General features: G+C 35.8%; 1 protein-coding gene across 1 annotated transcript in view; it reads left to right on the top strand.

The window, feature by feature from the left end:
• Positions 1 to 20,318, top strand: part of LOC5577181 — a 72,387-nt gene that overhangs the window by 9,890 nt on the left and 42,179 nt on the right. The gene's annotated exons all lie outside the window — the stretch shown is intronic.

The raw sequence follows: 20,318 nt of genomic DNA, 5'->3' as shown, positions 1-20,318 counted from the left end.
AAAAAACTTTATGTGCTGATCTCGTAAACCGTATGGGCTACCCTAATTTCACATCTCTGAAAAAAATGTCTGAGAAATATGGAGAAACTTTGCCGAAGACACCATGTATCTAAAATTGACGGTTTAGGCGCAATCGTTTTTGTCTTCCTAGATATGGCTTTGGGACCAATGTGCAGTGTTAAGAAATACAAACTTTCCCATCGCATATACATTCATATTTGCAATAATTTTTCACCAGTATGGCGCATGAAAAATGCGAAGATTATTTGAACGCAAATTTAGCATCCACAAGCGTTATTTTCATTGTTTTTGTAAGTGAATGTAATATATTCTGATTCCTATTTTGCATGCTGTGATCCATCATCACTTTAAATTTCATGTATACATCAATGAAACCAGTGTTTGATATAACTTTGGCAACCTGTAGCTAAAAATTGTGATGTACTGGAACATGTCTGAGAACGGCATCAGATTCAGCAACCCAAAAACTACTAGAGACACATAATATTAGTTAATTTTGTATTAGAGCATGGAGAAGTTCTAAGAGAACGTGTTTTTCATGGTTACACATGCCTTCATTTTTTTTTTGTTACAGTTCAATAAAAAATATATACGGAGGGTAATAACAGTTTTTCGAGGAAGAAATTTGTTCCTTCTGTTTGAAACCACTTATATCAATACTAGCTCATAGGTTTTGAGCAAAACGGAGCCGCTTCTCATACTTATATGAAGGTTCAGCTCTACAGAATAAGTCGTTTTTTTCTAAAATATGTTTAAGTATCCAAGTGTGCTCCAGGTATGAATCCATTCTATCATTTGATATGGGCGAATTGTCATATTAAACTCGATGACTGTATGATAAAATTTTAAGGTATACTTCCAATTCCACTCTATTAAGGTGAAAGTAACAGATAAATATCATGTCAAAAGCGAAAAACAGAATCTTGACACATTAAACAATACAAATGATGAATAACATTTATATTTCATTTACATTTTCCATATAAGAACTTCCATAAAACATACAAAAGGTATCGACCGTGATAATTTTATTTTGAATTTGTTTATCGGCATATCGGTCTATTTTGCTCGAAGTAAGAGCGAGCATGGAGAAGAAAGCAATGAACACTTGATGGATAGGTACCGTAAGAGAACGGCGAGAGAAACTACACACGTATGAAACAGTATTATTTGAAACGTCCTTCCTTGTGGCTAACGTCCCCTATGGGAACGGCTTGGTGTGTTTTGAGAATGACACTACCAAGACAGCCAAAAGGAAGGAGGTTTCAAGCGCCCTAAAACTGTTTGGCGATCAAGCAGGTTCTATCGATCGATGGCTTATATTATTGGGGAATCATTACACAATCATAGATGGTTTGTCCATATCATGCGTATTTCTCCCCGATAAGCCACACACATGATCATTATTTATGAACTGCGTTTTTGTTATTTTACATACAAGTTCAGATCGATGATCTTTTCGGGTTGGTAATTCTCTCGACTTACTAGTTAGGGCATAGAGTATCTTCGTACCTGCCACACGATGTACACATGTAAAAATGGTCAATTGGGTCCTAAAGCCCTGTCCCAATGTTAGTGCCAAACGCTTAAGTTTAGGCCAAAAACACATGTTTACTCAATTTTCTAATGTTTTCCGTTGGTTTAAGCCCAAAAACATTTTTATTAGATTTTGTCACATCCTTTGGCTTAAACTCAAATTTTGGGTGTATTTTGTTTTCCGTGTCACTTACGAAATGTCAGATAGGAACAACCCCAGTGGTCGAACTAAAACCCCTGTGGCATTTTTGTCGACTAAGCGAACGTCAAACATGATCAAAAGTGTCAAGGTTCATTTATGGACCAAATTTTTAAATAAAAGTTTAAACATGATATAGACATTATTTGAGCGGGAAAAATTGCTAAAGTAATTACAGTAACTTGCTTTTTCGTGTTATTGAATAAAAACAAGATTTCATTACAAATTTTAGGACCCAATTGCCAATGAAAGCTCTCAGTTAATAACTATGGAAGTACGCACAAGAACACTAAGCCGAGAAGCAGGCTATGTTTCAGTGAAGAAGTAACGTTAGAAAGAAGAAGAGCAAATTTGGCCCACGATACTCTAAATGCTATCACGATACTCTAAATGCTTTGTGAAGTATTCAGAAACCGAGGACCAATTGGAAATTTTACCGTGAGGGATCGAAATCCGTACACCTAAGAAATGAATCTGAATCCGTCCACTTCAAACAAAACGCCTACTATTAGTATGAAGTGTACGGATTTTGAGCCTGTGCGGATTTAGGTCCCCCACTGTATTTTAACAAAACATAAAATCAAATGAAAATTCGCAATTGGCTCATAAAACGAAAACGAAAGCGAATGATCATAAACTCGTAGCGAGCGTGGAAAACAATGAATCCAGAAGTGAAAATTGGAAAATTTACAACCCAAAGCGCCTGAGATGCACTAAGTTATGAAACAATGGTGTGAATATGTTTCAATCAAAACCTTCTTACATACATAGTTGCTTGTATGCTATTGTCGTTGCAAGACATGTAGACAGTGAAACTGTAAACTTTTGCTTTCATTCAACGGCTTATTTGATAATAGTTTGTACTGTGAGGTGTCAGATCGAATCTCACACTTGATTGGTTCCGATCGAGCGACACCATCGATCTGGTTCATCGATGGTGGCTTTCACGGCGCAAAATTTCACGTGTGTCACACGAACGAAACTAGCTGTGCCTTTTAATTGCCTAATTATGGACGCGTGCCGCTCCGTTAATCGTCTTTGGCGCAGTCCACCGAAACCCATCCATATGCCCACCAAATAAGCCGGCTTCGTCGGACGTCATCGGTTTAACCAGCGCGCCGCCGGCTTGTTTCTCCCTTGTTTCCTGATGGTTAACGTCTGAGATTAAGTTGAGTTGAGCGCTTCCGTTTCTTGGTTGGAGATGAGTCAAGATGCGTGCTCGACTAGACGATTGGTTTACCACCAATTAGTTGGTGTTTCATTTTTTGTTTGCTCGCATGTTTTTCAATAGGTAGGTGATCTTGATGGAGTTCGATGGGAATTGCTGGCATATGTTGATAGCCCACATACCAGATGATGCTTCCGTTAATCGAGATAAATTGGTTTTATTACCGTCGGTTGGTGTAATGACAAGCATAGTGCATCATTATGAAAGCGTATGTGTAGCTAATAATTCACGCTCTGGTAAATCACATCAGATGATTTAGATGTACTTAACTATTGAAGCACTACTATATAAATTGTTCCAGCCCGAATGTATGACACCAGTAGCGCAACCAGGATTTGACTCTAGGGGGGGGGGGGTTTGTGAACTTGAACCTTGGATAGATGTAATAGTTTTCGAGAAGAAAAATTCAAAAATGTTGCTGGATTAACATTAAAGGAAAAACATAACACCATATGCAAACTTAAGCTTTTTTCGTTCACTCTGGGTACATTTTTTATAAAAATGTACAATTCTACTCGAAGGAAATCTGTTACACCTGGTGAAATTTTCCAAAAGTTTTCCGAAATACGTTTGTTAAGTATGGAAAAATCTTCGGGTTCCAAAGAACATCTCATTCTGTTCAAATTTTGTTATAGATTGAACGTTTTAAATATGAATGATTGAACTGGATCACAATATTCTGATCGTTTGAATCTCCATTCAAACATTTCATATCTTGTTCGGAAGTTTATCTAAGCTTCTTTTGGATCCACGAACTTACGTTAGCGTGATAGCGTTGAATTAGTCTTCGATTTTTCTGTTCCATACATACGTTTTCAAGTTTTTCAAGCTTTCAGCGCAAGTCACAGTAAGAAGCATTGTGACTATCATTAGCAGTTTATCAAATGAAAATGTATACAAATGCAAATGTATACGACCACTAGTCGAGCTAACAATATCAATAATAATAATTGCTAAGAACTAGTATGTGACCACCAGTCGCGATAGCAAGTGTGCACCACAATTGCTTAGAACAAATATACGACCACCAGTCGAGCTTACAACATCAATAATACTTGCTAAGAACAACTATACGACCACCAGTTGAGTTAACAACAGTAATAGCAGTTACTAAGAACAAATACGCGACCACCAGTCGCGGTAGCAAGTGTACACCACAATGGAACAAGTATGCGACCACCAGTCGAGTTAACGATATCAATAGCACTTCATAGGAACAACCATGCGACCACCAGTCGCGGTGGCAAGTGTACACCACCATTGCTTAGAACAAATATGCGACCACCAGTCGCGCTAGCAATATCAATAACATTGATTGATAGGAACAAGTTTGTGACCAACAGTCGCGTTATGGACATATTTTGCAACCATTTGTCGCGTTAAAGACATTACTTTTTTATTGCAACCACCAGTCGCTTTTACGGACATATTTTTATTGCAACCACCAGTCTCATTAAGGACATTTTTTTTTTTTGGATTGCAACACCAGTTGTGTTAAGGACATTTTTTCCATTGCAACCACCGCGTTAAGGACAGTTTTTTGCATTCAAACATGTTTTTAACATTGCATTTATTTAGAAATAATAATGAATTAAGCAGATTTGAATAGTTTGGACCTCACCAGTTATGTGTGTGTGTGTGTGTAATCCAACTAACACCCACTGTCCGGCAGTGATATTATGGAAGAAATCTTTCTGCAATGCTTATAGATGCTCTTGCAGAAAGCTTTAGTCCAGGAGTTAGAAGGTGATAGCTCTATTGCAGATCCAGTGACCCATTTCAGAATGGCTGGAAAGACACGTCCATTCAGAAGTCACTTTCACCAACAATAAGCCCCGCATGTGTGCATTACCGTTATCAAATGGATAATGATAATACAAACACACTTCCAAATCCAAAGATATGCTCTTTGGAACTGGCACGTATTTAGTTTATAAAGGTAACAATAAAGATAGGAACAATCTCACCAAATTTATCCAAGATGACTACGACGCTGTGTACTCTCCAATTTGAGGCACTTTTTGCACCTTTCCACGTAGTATACAGCCACTCGGTCATCACTAAACCACACGCCCAAACGGTATTACTGTGTAACTATTTCTCGGAAAACAACAAGACGAACATCAATTGTCATAAACAAATTGGCCCAAAGCATTAAACGCTGTGAAGCGTGCTTCGGAACCGGGTGGCATGGTTCCATTAAAACCACCTGCCGCAATCGCATTATTATAGCTTGAAAATCATTCTTATACCAATACAAGACACTACCGATCACTAAAAACCTAACTGATTGACTATTTTCACACTGATCACGCTGTTATCACTTCTCAAAGCAGCACTTTTCTTCTAAATGTGTGTCGTGAGGCTATGCTGCTATGCCATCAGCCATTTTGGTCTTCCATCAGCCGAATGGAAAACAATGCGAAGCCGAGATAAACGTGACAGCGAAATCAAAAACGCAGCCGCTCGCGCGCACAGCCTGCTGCGATCTCAGTTTGGACCTCACCAGTTATCGTCACAAAATTCACAAAAAAAAAATTACCGATTCAGTAGGCTTCACACCTAACTTGTAAACATTACTGGATACACAATGTACTGAAGTAAATAGGAAAGAAAACAATCATGTGCACTATTGGGCAAATTTTACCAAAACATCGATAATACTGAATCGATTCAAATTCGATACGTCGAATCGATTCGTTTATTCAATCGAATCCTTTGTATCCATTTTATGTTTCCACTCGTAAGCAAATTTACAAGAACAACGGCTCAAATTAAGACCAAATCCCTGGAATTAGGATTTCATGTTGTTTCAACAACAAAAAACCGATTAATTGGAACGAAAAATCTACTTTTGGAACATCAATTCAAAATCGCCCATGGCTAGGAAAATTTGCACACACTAATATTCATTTATCACTCTATCTTACTTTATTAAAACTATTTTATTTTTATTTGAAAGCAGGAGAGATAAAATATAGAAATGTGCGTATTATCACAGAAGATACGATAAATTGATCACATACAAACAAAGCGAAGTTTTATCATTGTTTGTATAGAAATTTGCAGAGATGATAAATGATACGGGCTTTTTTTTGTACGATTGAAATTACTAATTGATAAGTTATACAAATTGATTAATATTCAAGAAAACCATTATACAAATTAAAATTTATTATACGATATTTTTATACACATTTTGCACGGATATGTTCAACTGACTTCTGCAAAAAAATAGTTCAGTTCCTAACGTTATTCTTTTTTCGTTCAACTTATGCAGAAAATAGCTATGATCAAAGCAGAATACGTACTTCATAACTTAGATGAATCAGCTCGAAATGAACATAATCTTTGAATCGAATAAAACAGATGAAACACTTTCTCCATTTTTTTTACATTCAAATATTTTCATCGAAGTAATCTGTTTGAATTCAAAAGCAAAACAAAATATTCACTTCAAAACCTGCATCGCGCAACTCAAATAGTTGAGGTGATGCTGGTGTTCAATAAGAGCAACAACAAGAACAGAGAGAAAAATTGCTGCTTCAACGAGTAGTGAAGCGGCTAATGTCATATTTCATCTTAAATCAGTTTTCTCTTATTCATAGAAAATACCACATTGCTGTTTACTTACAGACATATGCCTTTTTTATCAGATTCAAACTTCACTCCACAATCACTCTGACCACATATTTTCACACGCGGTTTAAGAAGAACTCGACACAAACACATATTCTAGTGGACACTCCCGCTTGCTAACGAATACAGGCTCTCTAGGAACACGAAAATTTATTTAAAATTCTGGCAGGTTCGCAAATGTGAAGTTCGGAATCGATGTTGGCAAGCGGGTGCCCACGAAGAACCTTTCATTCCATTCTGACGTTACTATAGGAGTGAGGCGTCGGAGTTGTGCCATGCCTACTAGATAGTTTGATGTTCGATCTGCTGCTACATTCTCGGATATCTTTCAACAGGCTTTTGATTGTCTGCCATCATAACAGGGTTGGAAGACAAGATATATGACAATGTTCATTCACTACCACACAATGCCTACTACCCATATTCGCCCAACAGAAGAAGTTGATAATTTTCTAGATCATTGATGCGGTATTTTCACGAAATGATACAGTCGCCTCTCCCCATCTCGATATTGAAGGGACCATCGAGATAGGGAGAGATCGAGACAAAGAACAAATTTTGAAAGAAAACTTGATTGAAAAACACTCCGTTACCAATAAAATAACAAACAATCAGACGTCGTTGCATGTTCTAAATGTGTTTTGAATCCCAAAAATTGGGTCTAGTAACCATTGATATTGGTTATATCGACATACAGAGAGAAAATTGGAAACGAAAAATTAACAGGAACACATCGAGATACGGAGATATCGAGATAAGGAGAATATCGAGATGTGGAGAGAGAAATTGTATGCAGAATGAAGGGACCTAAGAAATCATCGACATAGGGAGAGATATCGAGATATAGAACATTGAGATGTGGAGAGTCGACTGTAGGAGCAAATCAAAGCAATGTTGGATTGGGAAAAGAGGAGTGTGTATTTTCCTTCTCCCTGATTTATTGAACAAAGCAACGCAATGCAAAGGAGATTTTGAAGACTGGTCCGTAGTGTAACAGCCTACCATATAACATCACCATTAGACTGGCCCAGCTCAGTATGGGAGAAAAATAATGTTGTATGATTCCACGGGGCACCCCCTCGCAGGATTATTCCTTGGGGTTAGAGGAAGCCTTTCTGAAAAATTCAGTTCATTTGGTCGTTCCATGAGCTGGCGCATTTGAATTGAAGTTAGGATGGGATTTTCAGCTTAAACATATGAGCAACAGCACATCATCTACTGTTTGCTTCAGGAAAATTGATGATCGCGTTCAATTGGACCCAGAATGTCAAAAACACTACTTGATGTAATAGCGAAGAATATTGTAGAAGATTGTAACATGATCAAAATTAATAAAGTTGGTGTTTTAACCATCTGAAGTATATCATGCAGTACTGCTTGTATTTCTTCAACATAGCTTGGAGGTAGCCACTAAGCGCATCATAGCCATCTATGACGCTGGGCGAGCTGAGGCACATGTCGCATGCATATAAGTGACTGTACGGGAGTGCTGATCTATGCCTAACTTTCAACAACGGAAAGAGTAATGGAAATGAGATTAAATCTAGATACAACCTTCTGCAATTATGTTCATTAGGGTATCAACTAGTGTATTTGTCATTCTGGGCTTATTTGAACGCGAACAATTAGTATACGGAACGAAACAGTGACATAGGATCAATTTTCAATATATTTTAGACGAATATCCCATACAAACTTCAAATCGAATGCGCCAGCTGGTGGAGCAACCAATTGAGTTGAAATTTTGAGAGAGCGTTTTTCTTACCCTAAGGCTTATATCTAGGGGGTGCCCCGTTGAGTTTTACAACTTTTTTGTTTGAGGGCCAGTCTAATCAAATCATCCATCTAATACACGAAGCTTCCATCACCCACCACCAGAGGGATAGGCAGAATCTATTGGTAGCCAAAAACGGGTAATGAAACGGAGTATCAATATGGACGATCTAACAGGTACCATATATATATTGCATTAACCTTCTGTCTGTGCGAAGAATAAGTTACGTAGTCTGTTTTGGGGTCATATTGACCCCACTGGCGTAAACGAGAATGCAAAACGGTTTTCAATCAAAAGAGCATTCGAACGTAAAGAAGAATAGGGGTGATTCTGGATTTGCAATAGTTTTTTCCATAACTCGAATTATCTTTATCATTCCATGAAGTCCGGCAAGCAGTCAATAGCAGGACAAATATTGAAATATGAAAAATAAATCAGGACACCTCAGAACAATATCAAAATCAGGACATTTCCTGCTAAATCATAATGGATGGTAACCCTACTCCTAGTGGCTGTTTTTGAGTTAAGCAGACATGCAGCTTACAGCTCTTGATTTAACGAACAACTGTGCTGAAGTAATCATTCTTCCAAATCCAAAGCACCTTCAGATACAGAACATCATAACAAATATGTAAGCTCCATATAGTAACATTTTCTAAGCTAGCGTCATCACACGGTGAAATTCCAAACTAACGAATGTGTAATATTTTGGTCCTTTCCCTGACACAAATTTTCTCCGAAGAAAGTATAATTTTACATATAACTGTTCCTAAAATATAAGCTTTGTATCGAAAATTCACTGTTTTTTACCATTCTTCACAATAGCCCTTCCCCCCGATGAACCAGGCCCTTTTTGATTTTTTTTATTATTTATTATTCAATGGAATTTGCTAAAACTGCAGAAAAATCGAAATCTATTTGTTTTTCGCGAAGTTACAGCGATTTAAATTTAGGCTCAATATGACCCCAAAACACAGACAACGTATTATTTTCACAAAAATACTCTAAAAACTATATTTCAATATAATTGGAAAAAATCCAATTAGCAAATCAAAAAACTCGCGGAAACTCACTAACGTGTGAAAATATTTCCCAAATCGGTTTTCTAACAACAAATTTACAGCCCCGTCAAAGTGCTCTGGGGTCATATTGACTCCAAACACAGACAAAGGGTTAAAAATAATGGCCTTTTTATTTTGATGAAATGTTGTCTTAAGATTGTTAATTATGTTTACTACCTACCATCCATTCTAGCCAAATTCGAGTTATTGGGCTCAACTACGGGTTTGCGTTGGAACAACTCAGATTTGAATGAATCCGCGGTGCCGGCGTAATGACTTTACAGAGGCTTTTGTGAGGTTCTATCTATTTAAATTGTTAAAATATTGTGACATTATTGAACCAGTCATCATTGTTATTTTTATTACAAATACTGGAAAATACAATATGTTATATTATAGCTGAAAAAATACCTACATTGTCAGGAGACAGGCCTGGTGTAGTGGTTAGAACACACGCCTCTCACGCCGAGGACCAGGGATCGAATCCCATCCCCGAGGTAGTCACTTATGACACAAAGGTTAAAGTGTGACGACTTCCTTCAGAAGGGAAGTAAGGCTGTTGGTCCTTACAGCAACTTACATTGCCATAAGTCAATGAGAAACAAGCCTAATTTTACTTCATCGACTTCGAAAGATTTATTTTTATGAGCAAAATTGAAAATTAAGCTAATATTGTTTCTAGAGGCCTTCATAGGAAATAACTAGCATATTTTTGACTTTATTGTTGAGAGACTCCGTCAGCTTTTTGACTAGTTCCTCGATAATTTTCTTGAAATTTATTGGCGAAATCTTCTCGAATCTATCACTAAGATTTTGATGGGATTTTCTGTGAAGATTCTTCATGAATATCGGACGAAGGTTTTGAAAAGTTACTTTTAACGAATTTATTCAAAAAAGGAATTTTTGACGAATTTATCCAACGCACCTCCTACTTCTTGGCATTACATCCTTCCTGGGACAGAGCGTACTTATCAGCTTAATGTTCAGTGAGCACTTTCAAAGATTAACTGGGAAGCTTACTTTGGCAAATTTGCCATTTTCGCATTCGTATATCGTGTGGCAGGTACGACGATACTCTATGCCCAGGGAAGTCAAGGAAATTATCATTACGAGAGGATCCTGGGAATCGAACCCAGACACTTTCAACATGGCTAAGCACCTATAATGGAAATTAACAGGTGTCTTGAAACGTTCAAAGCAGCTTGTAAAGATGATGCATGAAGTACAACCTATCTTCGGATAATTACGTGAATTCTGGTGGAAGCTTAGAGGATATCTGAAGAAATCTTTCATATCTTCTGAAAACTTTTTGCGAAGGTATTCGAAATCTTCATCGACGAATATTTTTAACTAGTTGCTGACGGGAGTTTTTGTAGGCTTCTTTTCTACTACCTTTTTATGGATTTTGGCATGATCCCTTTATGAAGTTGCTAGCATGTACTTTGTCTTGGCCGCATTCACCACCAGTCCAACTTCTGCTGACTCGCGTTTCAGGTGGGTGTATAAGTCTGCCACCATTTCAAATGTTTGGCCGACAATGTCCATATCATCCGCTAAGCAAAGAAATTGACTGGATCTCGTAAAAGTCGTACCATGGCTCTCCGCATGACACCTTCAAGCGTAATATTGAACAACAGCCACGAAAGCCCATCACCTTGTTGTAGTCCCCGGCGGGATCCAAACGAACTAGAGTGTTCGCCTGAAACCTTCACACAATTTTGCACACCTATGGATGGACATTTGCACACCTATTATGGATTTTAACATGATCCTTTTATGAAGTTGCTAATCGGAAGATTCTTAGTTGACTTATAAGCGGTTTCTTCACCACCGCTTAGGCCTTAAACCTGGTTTAATCGTATGGGTAAACGTGGTTTACGGGTTAAACGAAGGTGAAGAAATCGGCCCTTAGGGCCGATTTCTTCAACCTCGCTTAAGCCGTAAACCACGTTTACTCATACGGTTAAACCAGGTGTAAGGCCTAAGCAGTGGTGAAGAAACCGCTTTTTAGTGCACTCCAAATGAACTTGACAGAATTCTTACATTATCTGCCACGGCGTGTCTGGTAGAACAATATTATCACAAAAAAATAGGCATCGCTAAATCTTTCACCATTCGAAAATATAGGTTTTTAGCTTTCATTTGACGTGTTCCCCAAAAAAATCCACCGAGGGATCCCGAACATTTTTTTTATTTTAAATTTTTGTTCCTTTAAGTACACTACAGTCGACTCTCCACAACTCGATGTTCTATAACTCGATATACTCTATAACTCAATGGATTTTTCGGTCCCGTCAAATTTCCATACATCGTGCTCTCCATAAGTCGATATTTCTATAACTCGATATCTTCACTAGTCGGTGTCATGTGAGAGGGAAATTTCTCTCCATAACTCGATACCTATTTTAAAATCTTTCTTTTTTTAGGAAACGTGGTCTAATTATTGTTTGGAGATGAATAAATACTTTCAAGTTGTAATAAAAGTTGAAAAACATGAAAATAAAAAAAAAAAATTGTCAGTCAAAATAATGTGATTATTTGAGCATTTCGAAAAAAAAATCAAATAATAGTTTTTAAAGTACAATCAACAAAATAGTATTACTTTCTTACAGAGGTAGGTCTTACAGAGAAATACATAAATTTTTTCCTTCGATTTTGTGATTTTTTGTTTCGGTACATTCTATAACTCGATAATTCTATAAGTCGATGGTCCCTTGAAAATCGAGTTATGGAGAATCGACTGTATTTTCAAATGTAATCATGGTAGAAGGCAGTTTTTTTTCTCTGAAGCTCTATGGTGGTCTTAATTTCAATGAAAGTTGATAAAACATAGATATATAGGGTTATATTTTGTAAAAGACATCTCTGTCCTATGTGATGTTGTGGATTCAATGAGCAATAGGACACTTATTCGTACAATGGAAGTACACAGTCAGTTGATCCCGGGAATTTTTCCTTTTTTTACCAAGATCCGCACAACCGAACGGTCAGCACATGAATTTTAACTGATATGTCAGCAAAAAATCAAGTTTATTTAAAGCAGAATACTGCTGACAACAAACGTAATTTCTGCTGAGATGTCAGCAAACGACCTTTAACCAAGATTTACACAGCTGAGATCAGTTTTCTGTTTTAAATGTGTATTTGATTCTAGCGTATAAATGTTTCTTTTCATGGTTAGCATACATGAACTTTGTTCTTCTTCTGTCTGGAATTACACCCCTATTGGGACAAAGACAGTTTCTCAGCTTCTTCTAATACTTATTAACTGAGAATTTGCTTCGCCAATGGTTCATCAATGTGTTTTTATGTTGTGTGTAGGAAAAATATTCTCCACCGGTGAGATCGAACCAACCATCCAGAAAAAAATCGTAATTCCAGTGAATCAAATTGTCAACAAAGAAGACGAAAAACACGCAACAAAGCGAACCCTCTCACAACCGTTTATCCTATCAGAAGGCCGGCTCCAAAGGCACGTTCCCCACCAGTTGGGAGATTTGTGCCAACACAGGTAAAGTTCTCGAAAATTGCAATGAGAAGTCCAGAAAATCGTTGCGTATGTAAGTTTATGAGACGATGACCGGGAGAATCCGCAAATAACTCATTTCAACATAAACATAGCCTGACAACTTCGCATTCATAGACCGCACGATCAAATGGCAGATTGGTTCCAATACACAAAATACAAATGCACTAACTGTTGATTGGCAAGGAAAACTCTCAATTAATAACTAAGTGCTCAACGAACTCTAAGCTGGGTGTAGCAGGCTATGTCCCAGCTGAAGTGTAACGCCAAACAGGAGAGGGGGAAGAAGAAATTAAATGTATTCTAACAATGATAGGAAACAGTGCTCGGATCAATAAACTTCCACAGTACCGTAATCCTGGGGCAAATTGATCACTGGGGTGAATTTGGTCAGGTCGGTACCAAATTGCATTTCCTTTCAAGGATGCTTAATACTCCGTTGCTATCACAGACATTCCATGTTTTCTAGTTTATAGATGTCTAATGATGGATTTAAACTATTTCATTTTTATTTAGGTCAGTTTTGCATAGAAATATTCACAGTTTTTGAAGGTGTTAGCAATACTGTTGGAAATATCGGCACTAAACAATCCGCTGATGCTATGCCTGCATGTAAACTTTAAGTGTTAAAAATGTTGTGTTAGCTTCAATGTGAACTGCTGAACTCATTTTTGAAATCGTTCAGCATAACAAGAATAGTTTTTTGCTCGTAAAACCGCTTTTTGTTGAATAAAGTGCTTATTTCAAGGGAAATTGCATACATTTAGGCGTATCATGTAGATTTACTAAGTTTAATTTTGCAATTAAATGATGATATACACAAGTTGTAAGAATTTTGCCATCATTTTCAGATTCAGGAAACCAAAATTTAGTAGATAGGGAAATTTTACTTTCTAATATATGCTCTATTATATAGTGATCAATTTCGCCCCAATGTGTCATTTTCCATTTTTCGATTTAAAACTAATTTTATGAAATGTTAAATTTTATTTCGTGAAAAATCGATAACATAAACTGATAGAGATCAATGAAGTACTGATTTTACCGAAATAAATTTGACATTTTTTTATTCTAAAGGAAATCATAACGAAAAGTTGTGAAAAAGTGATCAATTTGCCCCCGGATTACGGTACTAATAAGTGTCCAACAGTGTAACTTTCAACATACAGTAATACCTCGAAATAACGTAACTCGATTTTCATTTTCGTTACGTTATATCGAGGTTACGTTATATCGAAGCAAAATATTCTGTTTTCTAAATTTCGTTCAACATGTAGTGTTTGATGAGAAATTTATATTATTGACCTAGCAGTTATTTTCAGTCTTTCTTACACATTTTTTTCGATATTTTTCCACGTTTATTTTTTATATTTTTCTTCTTTTTAATTTTTACGTTTCTATTACAGTAATCTTTAAAGAAATGTAATCAGGAAAAATCTTTGAACACTTGGAGAAATTCTAAAAGAATTGATTTTCTTTATTATAGAAGCTTTCAGCCTTTGGCGGGTTCACCTCTGCAATTCTAAAAGAATTTAATAAATGAGATCTTTCAAAAACCTTTAAAAAAAGTTAATGTTGAACAGTCTATGAACAATTCTAGCAGTAGATGAAAAACCCGAATTTAGTACTATACCATTTAGTTCCACTAGAGTTTGTATCGTTTGACAGATACGCGTATTTCGACCTCAACTGTAAGGCCGTCTTCAGTGTCGTGTACTAGACTCGACTTCTAGCAGGCAATTATGGCACTTCAAGAATTTTGTTCCATTTTGTTTGTTTAAGCTCACGGTAAAACTCTTAGAACAAATTTTTTTTTTAATTTCTTGACAGAATTATAGAATGAATGTCCCAAGAATTCGTGGATTTTTTTTATTCAGATTTCATGAAGAAATCACTAGAAAACTCCTTTAAAAACTAAAACTATCCTTGAGGGATTTTCTTTGGAAAATTTTTTGAATGAATACGTGGTGGGATTATCGGTAGTATTCAGTTCAGTAGTATGACAGTTCTATGGGGGATCTGGGGATTTCTCAGTTTTTTAACGAATCCCTGAATATATTTTTGTAATAAAAAAAACATATGCAAATTTATAGATGATAACATCAAAATTTATCGTAGAATCTGGAATTCTTTGGAAACAGTTCTTGGACATATTCTGTAGAAATTCATAAAGAAATATTTGAACTATTTCTTGGTGGAATTCAATGAGAACCGTTTGATGAAATTACTCAAGGAATAATTTAGACGGGTATTCGATAAGACAATACTGATCAAATGTTCCTAGAATCTCTTGGACGAAACTCTGAAATCGATTTGAAAAAAAAAATTATTTCAGAAAAAAATTCCAAAGGTTTTTAATCATGAATACCTTCTTGATATTAACTAGTGGAATTTCTGAGAGATGCCTGTTGGAATTATTTTAAGGATATGTTTTAAGTTTTACGCATGAATATTAGAAGAGTTCAAGATGAATCCGCGAAGAAACTATTGGAGGAGTAAGGTACCGTGGGGTAAGTGGATACAGAAAAATCAAAAGTCAACTTTATCGTTATGTACAGCTAACGTTAATAATGTAATTCAAACTTTTTTCTGTGGATGACATATGAAGGCCTAATGTACTTCAAATCGTGAATTATTTTGATTTTTCTGATCGTTATGTATTGAGTATGAGGGACTTGAAAATTTGCGCCATATGATCCACTTGTCCCACCATGGTGGGGTAAGTGGATCACCAATAAAAAAAATCTATTCTATTCTCAAAACAAATGAGGTGTAATTATGAATAGTAAGAATGATATTACTCTCATTCTTGTTATTAGTGCTAGTTATGTTACATTTTGATACTTTTGACATCAAAAAGTATCTTTATTTAATCAAAATATTATGACAAATATTTAAACATTAATGGGGTCCTAAAATGTTTGATAAAATCTTGTTTTTATTCAACAACACGAAAGGGCATGTTATTTCAACTACTTTATCAATTTTTCCCGCTCAAATAACGGCTATATCATGTTTAAACATTAATTTTAAAATTGGGTCCATAAATGAACCTTGACACTTGAGATCATGTTTGACGTTCGCTTAGTCGACAAAAACACCACAGGGGTTTAAGTTTTAACACTGGGTTTGTTCCTATCTGACATTTCGGAAGGGACACGGAAAACAAAATTCACCCAAAATTTGAGTTTAAGCCAAGGGGTGTGACAAAATCTAAAAAAAAAACATAAAAAAATGTTTTTTGGACATAAACCAACGGAAAACATTGGAAAATTGAGTAAACATGTGTTTTTGGCCTTAATTTAAGCGTTTGGCACTAAAATCGGGACAGGGCTTTAGGACCCTATTCACACTAAAAAAAATATTGTAACTAGAATAATTTGGATAATATTCATCTATTTTATTCTCATAAGTTATACAGACGTATTGTAGGATTATTCCTAATGATGTTTTCGAAAAACACTTGAAGTTTAAAAATATTAGTTACATTTACTTCTGTTTAACAAATTGAAATCTTTTTATTCTATTAATGAATATAATTGTACCATCTATTTAGAACAATTAATATCGCCAAATGAGGTAGGAGAATATGCTTTCAATTGGAAAATTTGTTTGTTATGTTTTTTTTTGCAATTCAGCTTAGATAAACCATGAAAAGTTTTGTTTGAATTTTGCAATATTCATTCTTTTATATTTTTTTTATACGAGAAAGACTAAAAATACTTTTAGGTGGATTAATTGAAATTTTCTATGCAACTTTGACAAATTTAAGCTAGGAATGAAAAAAGTTAAAGGAAAACAACATTTGAGGATATTCAAAATTATTCATATTCGCATAAGCAGTCTGCTAATATGCGATAATAATGCTTGATCCACTTACCCCATCCCAGTAAAAAGTAGGGGGAAGTGTACCATGTCCAATATATCTGTATTTATTTATAAAAATCATATATTTTTCATTGTCATTCACTCAATTAGAACTGAAATGCTCATCATGTGTTGAAAAAACTAATAGTATTCGATTTTAGATAGAGATACAATGGATTTTTGATTGATAGAAAACAATTTTGAAATTAATTGATTTTTGTAGTTACAAAGTTTGCTTGTGTTAGTGTACGTGTATTACCAGTTTTGCAATAGTATTAGTGTGGACATAAGAATATAACCTGAAACGAAGCAATGGTGCGAAAAAATTCAACATATTCAAGTATTTATGCTTAATGTAGACAAATGATCCACTTACCCCACTGATACACTTCCCCCACTGTACCTTATCTGGAGGCATCCTCCGATTGATTCTTCAACTAGAGTCCATGGAAAAATTCCAATAGAAATAACGAATGCTTGAAGAAATCATTTGAAGATTATCTGTAAGAATTCCTAAAGCAATAACTATATTTACACATTTGAGTTTTATCTTGTCTTTTTGAACGCTAAGTCTAAATCAAAAATCATTAAAGTTTTCATCCTCATCATTATCAAACATCATTTAAATGAAGTGAATAGCAAGCTTGCTTCCAGTGGCAGCGTAAATGTAACAAAAATAAAAAAGAATGATGTATACAAATGTACAGCAATGACAAAATGTTGGTTTTAACATTTAGCTTATAGCTCACTCGATATCGATTTATGAATGTATTTAGTTATAGCAAACTCTTGTATTGCTTTGATTTAGTATTTATTGTAGTTTGAATCATGAAGAATATTTATTGTAGTTCATAAATCATGTTTTTGATGGAAATTGGACCAATAAATGGGAGCCAAAAAAAAGACGTTATATCGAGGTCAAAATTACGTTATATCGAGTTACGTTATATCGAGGTTACGTTATATCGAAGTATTAATGTATCTAATCGAAAAAGTGTCCTATGTAGCGATGGGCGATTTTGAATCGATGTTCCAAAAGTCGATTTTTTTGTTGCGATTAATCGATTTTTTGAATCGATGTTAGTAGCACTCAAAATCGAGTGAATCGATTTTCTCCATTCGATTTTTGTTTAGATTTAAAATGATTAATAAGAGTTTTTAACGAGTTGATCTAGTTTCGAAGTGTTAAATATATAATTTTAAATTTCAAACGTTTGAAATTTCATTTGGTCTTATTTTGAAAGCTTGTTTTTGTAAATTTTCATATGAGCTTGATATTCGAATCGATTCAAATGATTCGATTTAATCGGTGAATCGATTCATCACTCCTAATTTGAATCAATTCAGTAACATCGATGTTCTGGACAAATTTGCCCAAAGCTAGTCTTATGGTTCATAAAATCCTCAAAATCACATATGACAGATTTGTTTTTACTAAATAAAACCTAATATATATGTATTTTATGAACTTTTATTTGGAATTGAAGTTTTAATCGAGCTAAATATCAATGAAACAGTCTTTCACAATGATTACATTAAAAAATAATGAAATTGAAAGAACAAAAATTTAAAATAAAAAAAAATGTTCGGGATCACTCGGTGGATTTTTTTGGGGAACACGTCAAATGAAAGCTAAAAACCTATATTTTCGAATGGTGAAAGATTTAGCGATGCCTATTTTTTGTGATAAACCTCTCCCATATACACGCCGTGCTGCATTATCTCATACTCTTATGAGAAATATCATAGAGTTCTTAAGTTGGGGTTCAAATCATTTCTTCTCATTCCCAGGACAGTTGAATGTTCTTTGACCTTGGTAACGAACGGGAAAATGGCAAACCTCATACAACAAGGACTGTACCACCAGCCACTCAATGCTAATGCGATCTATGGCGAATGATAGAAAGTTTTGGATGTGCTTGCTGAGTATATAATAATATCTTTAAAAAGGCTTATACACTAATTCCTAACTAATTTTAGGGGTCCGCATGATGTTTGTAACACGTGCCGCAGCTTCAAAAAGATTTAGAACCACTGGGGAAGGCTTTATCTTTTTTTCCTTCGAACATTTTTTTTTTCTATCTCTTTATTGAAACTTTCAATTTAAGACTATTCCAAAATTTCTAGGAGTTGTTCCGACAATATTAAGTACAACTTGTTCGATAAACTGTGCTTAATATTTTTGATTTGTAAAAACCTAATTTTTTTTTGCTGAAACATTAATTTTAAAAGAATGGCGATCCAAAAATCTCGAAAATTTACGTTTTATGGAAACAAAAATTAAATGGCACCATACTATCACCTTCAGATGAAAAATGCTCCAACATACAAACGATTAATTTCGACTGAAAACCAAGCTAGGGTCGTAACAAAAACTCGGAGCAAAATAAAAAGATTTAATATGAAATATGAACAAACATTTTCAAAACTTTAACTTGAAAAAGAGAAACGGATTAAAAATTCTCATTCTAAAGGATGTCCACGATGAAATTGCCACACACAAAATTGATTCGCAAAATTCGAGTTTTCATCCGATTGCCATCAAATTTTCAGGGATTGAAAAATAACTATTAAACTTCATTTTACCATTTTAGTCGTATTTTATTTACAGTCCATACGCAAATGCCCGCACCTTGGCCTTAACCCCGGCCATAAGATTCTGCACAACCTGTGAATCAACCGTTCTTTTACATGTAAACCCATACTTTCTTCAGTTCCTCGACTGTCTTCACTACCTTAGGTCGTTTAAGAAGGTGCTGCTTCATAATCGCCCAGTACTTCTCGATGGGGTGGAGCTCCGGAGTGTTGGGAGGGTTGAACATTTTCGGCACGAAATTGACCTAATTGTCCGCATACTACTTCAGCACGTCCTTGGAGTAATGGCATGACGCCAAATCCGGCCAGAAGATTGTTGGGACGTTGTGGGCCTCCAGGAGAGGAAGCAGCCGCTTCTGGAGGCACTCTTTCATTTACACCTGTCCGTTCATCGTGTCCTGGGTCACGAAAGGTGCACTCCGCTTCCCGCATGTGCAGATGGCTTGCCAAACCAGGATTTTTTTTTTCGCAAATTTGGACATCTTCTGAGTGCGGACATGCTCCGGAATGCTGAACTTATCCTTGGCCGTGAAAAACAGGTTGTCGGGGATCTGTTTGAAGTCGGCCTTCACATTTGTTTCGTCGTCCATGATGCATGTTGAGGTACAACTTCCTGGCACGGGTTTTGGCGGACTTGTTCTGCTTCTCGTCGCGATCAGGGGCCTTTTGTACTTTGAACACTCGAAGCCCAGCCTTAGTTTTGGCCTTCTGGACAAAACTTCGGCTTAGGTGCAGGTTCTTAGCCACATCCCTAACGGAGGCGTTCGGGTTTCGGTTGAAGGCCCCAACTACGCGGTTGTGAATTTTGATGTTGTACGGAATACTTTTTCCTTCACTTCTGGGCTTCCGATCGGTGGTCAATCGTTCCTCGA

The sequence above is a fragment of the Aedes aegypti genome, chromosome 2 (assembly GCF_002204515.2).
Source record: "Aedes aegypti strain LVP_AGWG chromosome 2, AaegL5.0 Primary Assembly, whole genome shotgun sequence".
Classification (NCBI taxonomy): Eukaryota; Metazoa; Arthropoda; class Insecta; order Diptera; family Culicidae; genus Aedes; species Aedes aegypti.
Note: the sequence above shows the minus strand (reverse complement) of the source record. Positions and strands in the feature narration are given on the sequence as shown.